The sequence below is a fragment of the Pseudophryne corroboree genome, chromosome 3, assembly GCF_028390025.1.
Source record: "Pseudophryne corroboree isolate aPseCor3 chromosome 3, aPseCor3.hap2, whole genome shotgun sequence".
NCBI lineage: Eukaryota > Metazoa > Chordata > Amphibia > Anura > Myobatrachidae > Pseudophryne > Pseudophryne corroboree.
The window spans coordinates 166,208,810-166,222,446 of NC_086446.1; positions in this window are offsets into that span (position 1 = coordinate 166,208,810).

Sequence of the window (13,637 nt, forward strand, 5' to 3'; positions counted from 1 at the left end):
AACCAAGTATGGGCTTTTATGCGATAAAGCCGCCAATTCTGAAACACGTCTCACCGAAGCTAACGCCAACAACATGACCACTTTCCACGTGAGGTATTTCAACTCCACAGTTTTAAGTGGTTCAAACCAAGGTGACTTGAGGAAACGTAACACCACGTTAAGATCCCAAAGCGCCACCGGAGGCACAAAAGGAGGCTGAATATGCAGCACCCCCTTCACAAAAGTCTGTACCTCAGGAAGAGAGGCCAATTCTCTTTGAAAGAAAATGGATAAGGCAGAAATCTGGACCTTTATGGATCCTAATTTTAGGCCCAAGGTCACTCCTGTTTGAAGGAAGTGAAGTAGACGGCCCAAATGGAACTCCTCCGTAGGAGCAGCTCTGGCCTCACACCAAGAAACATATTTTCGCCATATACGGTGATAATGTTTCAACGTCACGTCTTTCCCAGCCTTGATCAGGGTAGGAATGACTTCCTCCGGAATTCCTTTTTCCGCTAGGATCCGGCGTTCAACCGCCATGCCGTCAAACGCAGCCGCGGTAAGTCTTGGAACAGACAGGGCCCCTGCTGCAGCAGGTCCTGCCTTAGAGGAAGAGGCCACGGATCTTCTGTGAGCAACTATTGCAGTTCCGGATACCAAGTCCTCCGTGGCCAATCTGGAACAATGAGGATTGTTCTGACCCTGCTTATTCTTACAATTCTCAACACCTTGGGTATGAGAGGAAGAGGAGGAAACACATAGACCGATCTGAACACCCATGGTGTCACCAGAGCGTCTACCGCTACCGCCTGAGGGTCCCTTGACCTGGCGCAATACCGCTTTAGCTTTTTGTTGAGACAGGACGCCATCATGTCTATTTGAGGCAGGCCCCACCGATCCGCGATCTGTGCAAAGACTTCTTGATGAAGTCCCCACTCCCCCCGGATGCAGGTCGTGCCTGCTGAGGAAGTCCGCCTCCCAGTTGTCCACCCCCGGGATGAACACCGCTGACAGCGCGCTTACATGGCCTTCCGCAAAGCGTAGAATCCTGGTCGCTTCTGCCATGGCCACTCTGCTCCTTGTTCCGCCTTGGCGGTTTATATGAGCCACTGCCGTGACATTGTCTGACTGAATCAGAACCGTTCTTCTCCGAAGTAAGTTCTCCGCTTGACGCAGGGCGTTGTATATGGCCCTCAACTCCAGGACGTTGATATGGAGACAAGTCTCCAGGCTTGACCAGAGACCTTGGAAATTTCTTCCCAGTGCCACTGCTCCCCAGCCTCGGAGGCTTGCGTCCGCGGTTACCAGGACCCAGTCCTGAATGCCGAACCTGCGACCCTCTAGAAGGTGAGCACTGTTCAGCCACCACAGGAGAGATACCCTGGTCCTGGGAGACAGGGTGATCCTTTGATGCATTTGTAAATGGGACCCGGACCACTTGTCCAAGAGGTCCCATTGAAAAGTCCTCGCATGGAATCTGCTGAAAGGGATGGCCTCGTATGAAGCCACCATCTTCCCCCAGGACCCGCGTGCACTGATGCACTGAAACCTTCTTTGGTTTCAATAGGTTCCTGACCATGGTCATGAGTTCCTGAACCTTTTCGATCGGAAGAAAAACCTTTTTCTGGTCTGTGTCTAGGATCAGGCCCAGAAAGGTCAGACGCGTTGTAGGAACTAGCTGGGACTTCGGTATATTGAGAATCCAGCCGTGCAGCTGCAACGTCTTCATGGACAGAGACACGCTGTCCAGCAACTTCTCCCGAGATCTCGCCTTAATTAGGAGATCGTCCAAGTATGGGATAATTGTGACCCCCTGCCTGCGCAGGAGCACCATCATTTCCGCCATTAGCTTGGTGAAAATCCTCGGGGCCGTGGAAAGCCCAAACAGCAACGTCTGAAATTGGTAGTGACAGTCCTGCACTGCAAATCTCAGGAATGCCTGATGGGGGGGGGGGGGGGGGGGGGGGGGATATTGGAACATGAAGGTAAGCATCCTTTATGTCCAGGGACACCATCCAATCCCCCACCTCCAGGCTGGCGATGACCGCCCGGAGTGATTCCATTTTGAACTTGAACCTTTTCAAGTACAAGTTCAGAGATTTCAGGTTTAAAATAGGCCTGACCAAACCGTCCGGTTTCGGGACCACAAACAGGGTTCAATAATATCCCTCTCCCTGCTGGAGATGAGGAACTGTGACAATCAGCTGTTGAACATACAATTTTTGGATTGCTGTCAACACTGACTCCCTCTCTGACGGGGAAGTCGGCAGAGCCGATTTGAAAAACCGGCGAGGAGGCAAGTCTTCTAATTCCAGCCTGTATCCCTGAGCAACAATCTCTATTGCCCAGGGATCCACCTGCGATTGAACCCAGACGTGGCTGAAAAACCGAAGACGAGCCCCCACCAGATCTGCCTCCCCCCGGGAAGCCCCAGCGTCATGCGGTGGACTTTGCAGACGCAGGGGAGGACTTCTGCTCTTGGGAACTAGCTGTGTGCAGCTTCTTTCCCCTACCTTTTCCTCTGGTAACAAAGGACGATCCCCGCACCTTCTTGTTTTTATTGGAACGAAAGGACTGCATTTGATAATGAGGTGCCTTCTTAGTATGCTGCGGGGGGACATAAGGTAAGAAATTCGACTTACCAGCCGTAGCGACAAGGTCCGAGAGGCCGTCTCCAAACAACTCCTCCCCCTTGTACGGCAAGGACTCCATGTGCCGCTTAGAATCGGCATCTCCCGTCCACTGCCGGGTCCACAGGAGTCGCCTAGCAGAAATAGACATAGCATTTATTCTGGAGCTTAATAAACAAATGTCTCTCTGAGCATCTCTCATATACAAGGCAGCATCTCTGATATGCTCTATGGTCATTTGAATGGCATCCCTATCTAAGGTGTCAATCTCCGCAGATAAGGAATCTGCCCATGTCACAACCGCACTACAAACCCAGGCCGACGCCATAGCCGGTCTAGCAATAGTACCGGAGTGAGTGTAAATGTGCTTCAAGGTAATTTCCTGCCTGCGATCGGCCGGTTCCTTGAGGGAAGCCGTATCCTGAGAAGGCAGTGCCACCTTTTTGGACAAGCGTGTCAGCGCCTTGTCCACTTTTGGTGAAGATTCCCAGCGTATCCTATCAGTTTGTGGAAAAGGATACGCCATAAGAATCCTTTTGGGAACTTGTGGTCTCCTATCTGGAGAGTCCCAAGCCTTTTCGCACAATTCACTTAATTCAAATGATGATGGAAAAGTGACTTCAGACTTTTTCTCTTTATACATGTGTACCCTCGTGTCAGGGACAGGGGGTTCCTCAGTAATATGCAAAACCTCTTTAATGGCCATAATCATGTACCGAATACCTTTTGCCACCTTCGGCTGTAATTTTGCATCTTCATAGTCGACACTAGAGTCAGAATCTGTGTCGGTATCTGTGTCATCGATCTGGGATATGGTGCGCTTCTGAGACCCAGACGGGCCTGGCGCCACAGGGACAGGCATGGACTGGGTACCTGACTGATCCCTAGCTTCTGCCTTGTCTAACATTTTATGCAATAGATTGACATTTGCATTCAAGACATTCAGCATATCCACCCATTCCGGTGTCGGCGTTGCCGACGGCGACCTGACATTCAAACACTCCCCTTCCACAGTAAGCGAGCCCTCCTCGTCAAACATGTCGACACACGCGTACCAACACACTTCACACACACAGGGAACCCCTCTTCTGAAGACAGTATCCTTGTCAGGCCCTTTGGAGAGACAGAGAGTATGCCAGCACACACCCCAGCGCAACAACCCTGGAGACCAACACAAAATGTTTTTCCCCAGCAGCGCTGTGTAATATGTAAACCGCCAATTATGTGCCCCCCCCCCCCCCTCTCTCTTTTAAGCACCCTTTCACCGTGTGTAAGCAGGGGAGAGTCCGGGGAGCTTCCTCTCAGCAGTGCTGTGGAGAGAAAATGGCGCTGATGAGTGCTGAGGGAGAAGCCCCGCCCCCCTCGGCGGCGGGCTTCTGTCCCGCTCAAACTTAGGAAAATATGGTGGGGGCTCTTTTATATACATGTACAGAGCCCACCTGTACATGTATATAGTCTTTTTTGCCATGCAGAGGTTTATATTGCTGCCCAGGGCGCCCCCCCCCTGCGCCCTGCACCCTTACAGTGACCGGAGTGTGTTAGGTGTATGGGAGCAATGACGCACAGCTGCAGTGCTGTGCGTTACCTCAGTGAAGCTGAAGGCTTCTGCCGCCTGAGACGTCTTCTGACTTCTGTACTTCTGGCTCTGTGAGGAGAACGGCGGCGCGGCTCCGGGGGTGGACGCCCAGTAAGAACCTGCGTTCATCCCCTCTGGAGCTAATGGTGTCCAGTAGCCGAGGAAGCAGAGCCTATCTTTGACAAGAAGGTCTGCTCCTCTCTCCTCAGTCCCTTGGTGCAGGGAGCCTGTTGCCAGCAGTGCTCCCTGTGAAAAAGTAGTAAAAGTAGAAAGAAAAATCCAAACAAAAATGCTTTCAGGCAGAGAACTCTGGAGAGCTCTCTGCAGTGAACCCATCTTGCTCTGGGCACAGTGTAAAACTGAGGTCTGGAGGAGGGGCATAGAGGGAGGAGCCAGTGCACACCCAGAATCCAAAGCTTTCTTAAAGTGCCCTATCTCCTGCGGAGCCCATCTATTCCCTATGGTCCTTACGGAGTCCCAGCATCGTCAAGGACGTTAAAGAAATTTAAAAAAATATTTTTTCAACTTTATTAAATAAAATTAATTTTAAAAAACAATGTTGTTAACACTTTTGAGGGGAAAAATCGTCTGTTAAGTGGATTTATTAAACCACCTTCTTACGTTTAAACCTATCCGATTTATTGGAGACAGTCTCAGGCTCAGGATCATCACACACCTGAAGAACGAGCCTGATTGCTTCAATCAAATCCGGGACATCCACCAATGACTTCCCCTCCCCATCAGAAACATCTGTGTCAGTGTATGTGGGATCAGTATATGCACCGTCCTCGTCAGAGGACGTGTCTTGAATAGCAGTGGATTGGGAGGAGGTAATGGCCCGTTTAGAAGACGACTAAGTCTTAGGCGGGCGAGAGTGACAATTAGATTTAGTCATAGATCGGTTCAAATGCTGAAAATGAGTGTAAAGCTGATCCACCCATGGCGGGTTAACAGCAGGGACCATAAACTGTTGCCGTGGCACAGGTGGTCCCACAGGGGGCATCAATTTAGTTACAAGCGCATTTAACAATGTGGAAAATGTAGCCCAAGGTTGGTCTTGGGATGCCCCAGGTGCTACCAACCCACTGGGGGGTAAGGAACCCCCTGAACCTGAACTCTCAGCTGCCATATTATCCTCCGTTACGTCTGCGGCCTCACAACCACGCAGTGTGGGAGAAGCCCCAGCGTCGTTGCCACGTGTAGCAGACATAACTATGTGCACAATATTGGGCAACCTGGTACAAAGTGTAACAGCACTATACCTATCAAGAACTCTCAGTAAAGTGTGCCTATGATAGCACAGACTGGGAGTTCAAGAGATATAGATGATTTGGTGACTATAAATCACAAGTAAAAATACACCGTCAGTATATCTTGTGATACAATCCTATATGAAGCAGAAAGAAAACCTGAAACACTTGGGCCCCCTCAGGTATAGCAATATAGGAATAGCCCACTGAGTGAAATACCATGTAATAAGGCAACCACGCAGCAGCTACATGCACACACACAAATATAGTCACAAGCGTACCATACAGAAATTATGTACCATAAAACTGCACTGGACTAGCAATACAAAGTAATACTCAGTATGGCTATATGTGTTAACAATAGATTATCAAAGCACAGTAAACACTGGATGTATATCACAGCGTGTTTGTACCACACAACCCAGAATATATGGACGCTTTCTAAACTAACACTGTCCCAGTGACAGGTAGAATACTTAAGTGTCCTGTAGAAAACACAGCATTGGCAGTCAGGCGGTTCTACAGAGGAGGATTTGACCCAGCAGTCCTAGAAACAGCTCAATCTATGATGGCTGCTGGTCCGGAGTGAGGGAGATCTATGCAGCTCCAGGGCGGGAACACTGCTGAACTTGCGCCCTGGGGCTGGGGGGAGGGGCCTCAGGTCCGACCTGCTCCCCATTCTAACATCCCCACCGGGTACTGCGGGCAGTGAAAACGGGGTTAATATAAAGGGGGGGAAAAACAGACTTGTCCCATGAACATCCCTGGTGGCAAGTGGAGCGGCTGCCCAGTAATCAGTGTCGACGGCTGCGCTGGATCGTGGTAAAGTGTGGGCACAGAAGCCCCTTACCTCCCCCTTGTCTGCGGCCCCACGATCCGGGAGATTGGCGTGTGTGTGACTGAACTTTTGGAAGAAACTGGAGCTTCCACTGCAGTGACCCGGCAACCAGGGCGCGGGAGCATACAGCGCTGCTGCGGGTGACGGAGCTGCGCGCACTTTACCTGCTGCAGCCCTGGTAATATTCTGTACAAGAATCTTCTTCTGTTTTCTTTAAAATGAAGCTCTGAATAGGCTGTCCGAGGCAGCCCCGTTAAGTGCCTGCCTACTGCATGGCACCAACTTACAAACTGAGCTCACTGTGCATGGAGGCGGGGTTATAGAGGAGGCGGCGCTGGGCATCTTGGGAACAGTCAAAAGCTTTGAGCCTGTTGGTGCCTCGGATCAAGATCCTACTCTACACTCCGATGTGAATCCTTGTGGAGCCCAGTGTACCCCACAGAAGAAATAGGATTTTAATTACCTACCGGTAAATCCTTTTCTCATAGCCCGTAGGGGATACTGGGCGCCCACCCAGTGCTTCGTGTTTCATGCAGGGTTACTTGGTTAAGTATCATTGGGGGTAATTCTGAGTTGATCGCAGCAGGAACTTTGTTAGCAGTTAGGCAAAACCATGTGCACTGCAGGTGGGGCAGATATAACATGTGCAGAGAGAGATAGATTTGGGTGTGGTGAGTTCAATGTGCAATCTAAATTGCAGTGTAAAAATAAAGCAGCCAGTATTTACCCTGCACAGAAACAAAATAACCCACCCAAATCAAACTCTCTCTGCAAATGTTATATCTGCTCCCCCTGCAGTGCACATGGTTTTGCCCAACTGCTAAAAAAATTCCTGTTGCGATCAACTTGGAATTACCCCCATTGTTGGATCAGCTGTTGCCATTCTTGTTCATGTTGTGTTAACATGGTTCTCTTCTGGTTTGTGTGTGCTGGTTCGAATCTCACCACTCTTTTTCTGAATCCTTCTCAAGATATGTCTGTCTCCTCTGGCACAGTTTCTAGACTGAGTCTGGTAGGAGGGGCATAGAGGGAGGAGCCAGTGCACACTATAGATTTCTTAAAGTGCCCAAGGATCTTAGTGGACCCGTCTATACCCCATGGTAATGTGGACCCCAGTATCCTCACCGGACTAAGAGAAAAGGATTTACCGGTAGGTAATTAAAATACTATTTTTTCTAGAAGTGTACTATGAGTCTTTAAAAAAAAAATAAAAAAAAAATTGAAAAATAAATGGTGTGTTGGAAGAATAGGTCTCCCCTTTCTCCGTCAAACTTTTTTTTTTTTTAACAACTCTTCTATAAAGGAGTGCATATTTTTCGGCAATGGTCTGTATTTTAATGTTTTTATGTGATGCTGGCCGGTATGAAAAATTTTTTTATGTAAATGTTGAATTTGTATGTGTAAATTAAAATCCACATCATATTGGACTGCACATTCCTTGCATTGTTTATTTTTTTTGGGGGGGGTGAGAAGATTTATCAAAGCTTGCTAAAGTACTAAACCATCTAGCTTCTGTCATTTAATAGGTTGTTTTGAAAACAACTGGTCAGAAGATTTGGGGGGGGGGGGGGGGGGGGATACACTAGTCTTCCCCTATAGTAACCCTGCAGAAGAATTTACATAAAAGCCCCTCCCCTTAATGGTGCTGTCACTCAGTACTGGTTTGGAGTGATACTTGATATCACATGAACACATCATTAAACACTACAATAAAAAAGATTTTAAACCTACCGGTAAATCTTTTTCTCCTAGTCAGTAGAGGATGCTGGGGACTCCGTAAGGACCATGGGGTATAGACGAGCTCTGCAGGAAACATGGGCACTCTAAGACTTTAGATGGGTGTGCACTGGCTCCTCGCTCTATGCCCCTCCTCAGTTAAAGAACTGTGCCCAGAGGAGACGGACAGTACGAGGAAAGGATTTTTGTTAATCTAAGGGCAAGATACATACCAGCCCACACCATCCACACCGTACAACATAGAATATACTAACCAGTTAACAGTATGAAACAAAACAGCATCAGCCAGAGACTGATCAAAACTTTAACATAACCCTTATGTAATCAATAACTATATACAAGCCTTGCAGAATTTAGTCCGCACTGGGACGGGCGCCCAGCATCCTCTACGGACTAGGAGAAAAAGATTTACCGGTAGGTTTAAAATCTTATTTTCTCTTACGTCCTAGAGGATGCTGGGGACTCCGTACGGACCATGGGGATTATACCAAAGCTCCAGACCGGGCGGGAGAGTGCGAATGACTCTGCAGCACCGATTGAGCAAACATGAGGTCCTCATCAGCCAAGGTATCAAACTTATAGAATTTAGCAAAAGTGTTTGAACCCGACCAAGCAGCTGCTCGGCAAAGTTGTAATGCCGAGACACCTTGGGCAGCCGCCCAAGAAGAACCCACCTTCCTAGTGGAATAGGCCTTTACCGAATTTGGTACCGGCAATCCAGCCGTAGAATGAGCCTGCTGAATCGTGTTAAAGATCCAGCGGGCAATAGTCTGCTTAGAACCAGGAGCGCCAACCTTGTTGGCCGCATACAGAACAAACAGTGCCTCTGTTTTCCTAACCCGAGCCATCCTGGCTACATAAACTTTTAAGGCCCTGACTACATCAAGAGACTTGGAATCCTCCAAGTCACCCGTAGCCACAGGCACCACAATAGGTTGGTTCATATGAAACGATTAAACCACCTTAGGCAGAAATTGAGGACGAGTCCTCAACTCTGCTCTATCCACATGGAAAATCAGATAGGGGCTTTTGTGAGACAAAGCCGCCAATTCGGACACCCGCCTCGCAGATGCCAAGGCTAACAACATGACCACTTTCCAAGTGAGAAAATTTAACTCAACTGTTTGAAGAGGTTTAAACCAGTGTGACGTAAGGAACTGTAACACCACGTGAAGGTCCCATGGTGCCACTGGGGGCACAAAAGGAGGCTGGATGTGCAGCACTCCCTTTACAAAAGTCTGGACTTCTGGGAGAGAAGCCAATTCCTTCTGAAAGAATATTGACAGGGCCGAAATCTGCACCTTAATGGAGCCTAACTTTAGGCCCATATCCACTCCTGTCTGCAGAAAGTGGAGAAAACGGCCCAGGTGGAAATCTTCTGTAGGAGCATTCTTGGTTTCACACCAAGATACATATTTCCTCCAGATACGGTGATAATGTTTCGCCGTCACCTCCTTCCTAGCTTTTATCAGAGTAGGGATGATTTCCCCCGGAAAACCTTTCCTAGCTAGGATTTGGCGTTCAACCGCCATGCCGTCAAACGTAACCGCGGTAAGTCTTGGAACACGCAGGGCCCCTGCTGCAACAGGTCCTCCCTGGGAGGAAGAGGCCACGGATCTTCTGTGATACCAGGCCCTTCGAGGCCAATCCGGAACAATGAGTATTGTCTGGACTCTTTTTCGTCTTATGATTCTCAGTATTTTTGAGATGAGTGGAAGAGGAGGGAACACATAGACAGACGGAAACACCCAGGGTGTCACCAGGGCGTCTACCGCTACAGCCTGAGGGTCCCTTGACCTGGAACAATACCTCCGAAATTTCTTGTTGAGGCGCGACGCCATCATGTCTATTTGAGGAAGCCCCCAACGACTTATCTCTGCAAAAACTTCTTGATGAAGACCCCACTCTCCTGGATGGAGATCGTGTCTGCTGAGGAAGTCTGCTTCCCAGTTGTCCACTCCCGGAATGAAGACTGCTGACAGCGCGCTTACGTAATTTTCCGCCCAGCGAAGAATCCTGGTGGCTTCCGCCATTGCTACTCTGCTCCTTGTCCCGCCTTGGCGGTTTACATGAGCCACTGCTGTGACGTTATCCGATTGAATCAGAACAGGTAGGTCGCGAAGAAGAGTCTCCGCTTGTCGTAGGCCGTTGTATATGGCCCTTAATTCCAGCACGTTGATGTGTAGACAAGCCTCCTGGCTTGACCACAGTCCCTGAAAATCTCTTCCTTGTGTGACTGCTCCCCATCCTCGGAGGCTCGCGTCCGTGGTTACCAGAACCCAGTCTTGAATGCCGAACCTGCGACCCTCTAGAAGGTGAGCACTCTGCAGCCACCACAGGAGAGACACCCTGGCCCTAGGGGACAGGCTTATTTTCTGATGTATTTGTAGATGGGACCCCGACCACTTGTCCAGAAGGTCCCACTGAATGTCCTCGCATGGTACCTGCCGAAGGGGATGGCCTCATAGGCCGCCACCATCTTTCCCAGTACTCAAGTGCATTGATGAACGGACACTCTTTTTGGCTTTAACAGGTCTCTGACCATGCTCTGGAGTTCCTGGGCTTTTTCCGTTGGGAGAAAAACCCTCTTCTTTTCCGTGTCCAGAATCATGCCTAAAAATGATAGCCGAGTCGTTGGAATCAACTGCGACTTTGGCAGATTTAGGATCCAGCCGTGTTGCTGCAGCACTCTCAGGGAGAGTGACACGCTTTTCAGCAACTGATCTCTCGATCTCGCTTTTATCAGGAGATCGTTCAAGTATGGGATAATTGTGACTCCTTGCCTGCGTAGGAGCACCATCATTTCCGCCATTACCATGGTGAAAATCCTCGGGGCCGTGGACAGCCCAAACTGCAACGTCTGAAACTGGTAATGACAGTCCTGTACAGCGAATCTCAGGTACGCCTGATGAGGAGGATAAATGGGGACATGAAGGTATGCATCCTTTATGTCTAGTGATACCATAAAATCCCCTCCTTCCAGGCTGGAGATCACTGCCCGGAGAGATTCCATCTTGAATTTGAACCTTTTTAGATACAGGTTTAGGGATTCTAGATTCAGAATGGGTCTGACCGAGCCATCCGGTTTCGGGACCACAAATAGGGTTGAATAGTACCCTTTCCCCTGTTGTATTAGGGGAACCTTGATAATCACCTGCTGTCGACACAGCTTTTGTATTGCAGCTAAAACTATATCCCTCTCTGAGGGAGAAGCTGGCAAAGCCGACTTGAAAAATCGGCGAGGAGGCACTTCTTCGAATTCCAGTTTGTAGCCCTGGGATACAATTTCTATCGCCCAAGGATCCAAATCTGACAGAACACAGAGCTGGCTGAAGAGTCGAAGACGTGCCCCCACCGGCGCGGACTCCCGCAGTGGAGCCCCAGCGTCATGCGGTGGATTTTGTAGAAGCCGTGGAGGACTTCTGTTCCTGGGAACCAGCCGTAGCAGGCATTCTTTTCCCTCTACCCTTACTTCTGGCGAGGAAGGAAGAGCCCCGACCTCTTCTGGACTTATGCGACCGAAAGAACTGCATCTGATATTGAGGTGTTATCTTTTGCTGTGGGGGAACATAAGGCAAAAAAGATTTACCCGCGGTAGCTGTGGAAACCAGGTCCGCGAGGCCCTCCCCAAATAAAACCTCACCCTTGTAAGGCAAAGTTTCCATATGTCTCTTTGAATCGGCATCACCCGTCCATTGGCGGGTCCACAGGGCTCGCCTAGCAGAAATTGCCATGGCATTGGCTCTTGAACCCAACGTCTCTCGCAGCGTCTCTCATATATAACGCTGCGTCTTTAATATGACCCAAGGTCAATAAAATGCTATCCTTATCTAGGGTGTCAATGTCAGATGACAAGTTATCTGCCCATGCTGCTATTGCGCTACATACCTATGCCGACGCTACTGCCGGTCTGAGCAAGGCACCCGTATGTGAATAAATTGATTTTAAGGTAGTCTCCTGTCTGTGATTAGCAGGATCCTTGAGGGCTGCCGTGTCTGGAGACGGTAGCACCACCTTTTTGGACAAGCGCGTCAAAGCCTTGTCCACCCTGGGCGAGGATTCCCACCGAAACCTGTCCTGTGCGGGGAAAGTATACGCCATAAGAATTCTCTTGGGAATCTGCAGTTTCTTGTCCGGAGTTTCCCAAGCTTTTTCAAATAAAGCGTTCAGCTCATGAGATGGGGAAAAGGTTACCTCAGGTTTCTTCTCCTTAAACATGCATACCCTCGTGTCAGGCACCGAGGGGTCCTCTGTGATATGCAAAACATTTTATTGCAATAATCATATAACGAATACTTTTGGCCATCCTTGGGTGTAACCTCGCATCATCGTAGTAGACACTGGAGTCAGAATCCGTGTCGGTATCAGTATCTGCTACCTGGGACAGGGGACGTTTATGAGAGCCCGAAGGGCCTTGTGACACAGTCAAAGCCATAGATTGACTCCCTGCTCTTTCTCTGGACTCTGCTTTGTCCAATCTTTTATGTAATAAAGACACATTTGCATTTAAAACATTCCACATATCCAATCAGGTGTCGGCATCGCCGACAGAGATACCACAATCATCTGCTCCACCTCCTCCTTAGACGAGCCTTCCGCTTCAGACATGTCGACACACGTACTGACACCCAAACACACACTGGGATATACAATTATGGGGACAGCCCCCCAATAAGGACCTTTGGAGAGACAAAGGGGTATATTTACTAACATTCGTAATTTTCGGAAAAAGGTCAAAGTTCAATCACGAATGACATCGAAAGTGTAAAACTGCAACTTTTTGAATTTATTACGCCTAATTTACTAAGCTGTCGTATTCGGATTTTTCATTTGTTCCGATGTCGATGTCATTCGTGTTTTTTTCCCGTTTTTTACGGCAGTGATTAGCAAAACACTGCCGACTTTATCACAATGAATCTCGGCCGAATCTGTGTGATCCGTGCTGGGGTTTTTTTTTTTTTTTTTTTAAATAAACACTAAAACGGAGAAAAAAAATGCGTGGGGTCCCCCCTCCTAAGCATAACCAGCCTCGGGCTCTTTGAGCCGACCCTGGTTGCAGAAATATGGGGGGGAAAATGACAGGGGTTCCCCCATATTTAAGCAACCAGCATCGGGCTCTGCGCCTGGTCCTGGTTCCAAAAATATGGGGGACAAAAAGAGTAGGGGTCCCCCGTATTTCTAAAACCAGCACCGGGCTCCACTAGCTGGACAGATAATGCCACAGCCGGGGGTCACTTTTATATAGTGCCCTGCGGCCGTGGCATCAAAAATCCAACTAGTCACCCCTGGCCGGGGTACCCTGGGGGAGTGGGGACCCCTTCAATCAAGGGGTCCCCCCCCCAGCCACCCAAGGGCCAGGGGTGAAGCCCGAGGCTGTCCCCCCCATCCAATTGGCTGCGGATGGGGGGCTGATAGCCTTTTGTGATAATGAAAAGATATTGTTTTTAGTAGCAGTACTACAAGGCCCAGCAAGCCTCCCCCGCATGCTGGTACTTGGAGAACCACAAGTACCAGCATGCGGCGGAAAAACGGGCCCGCTGGTACCTGTAGTACTACTACTAAAAAAATACCCAAAAAAAGACAAGACACACACACCTTGAAAGTAAAGTTTTATTACATGCATCCAC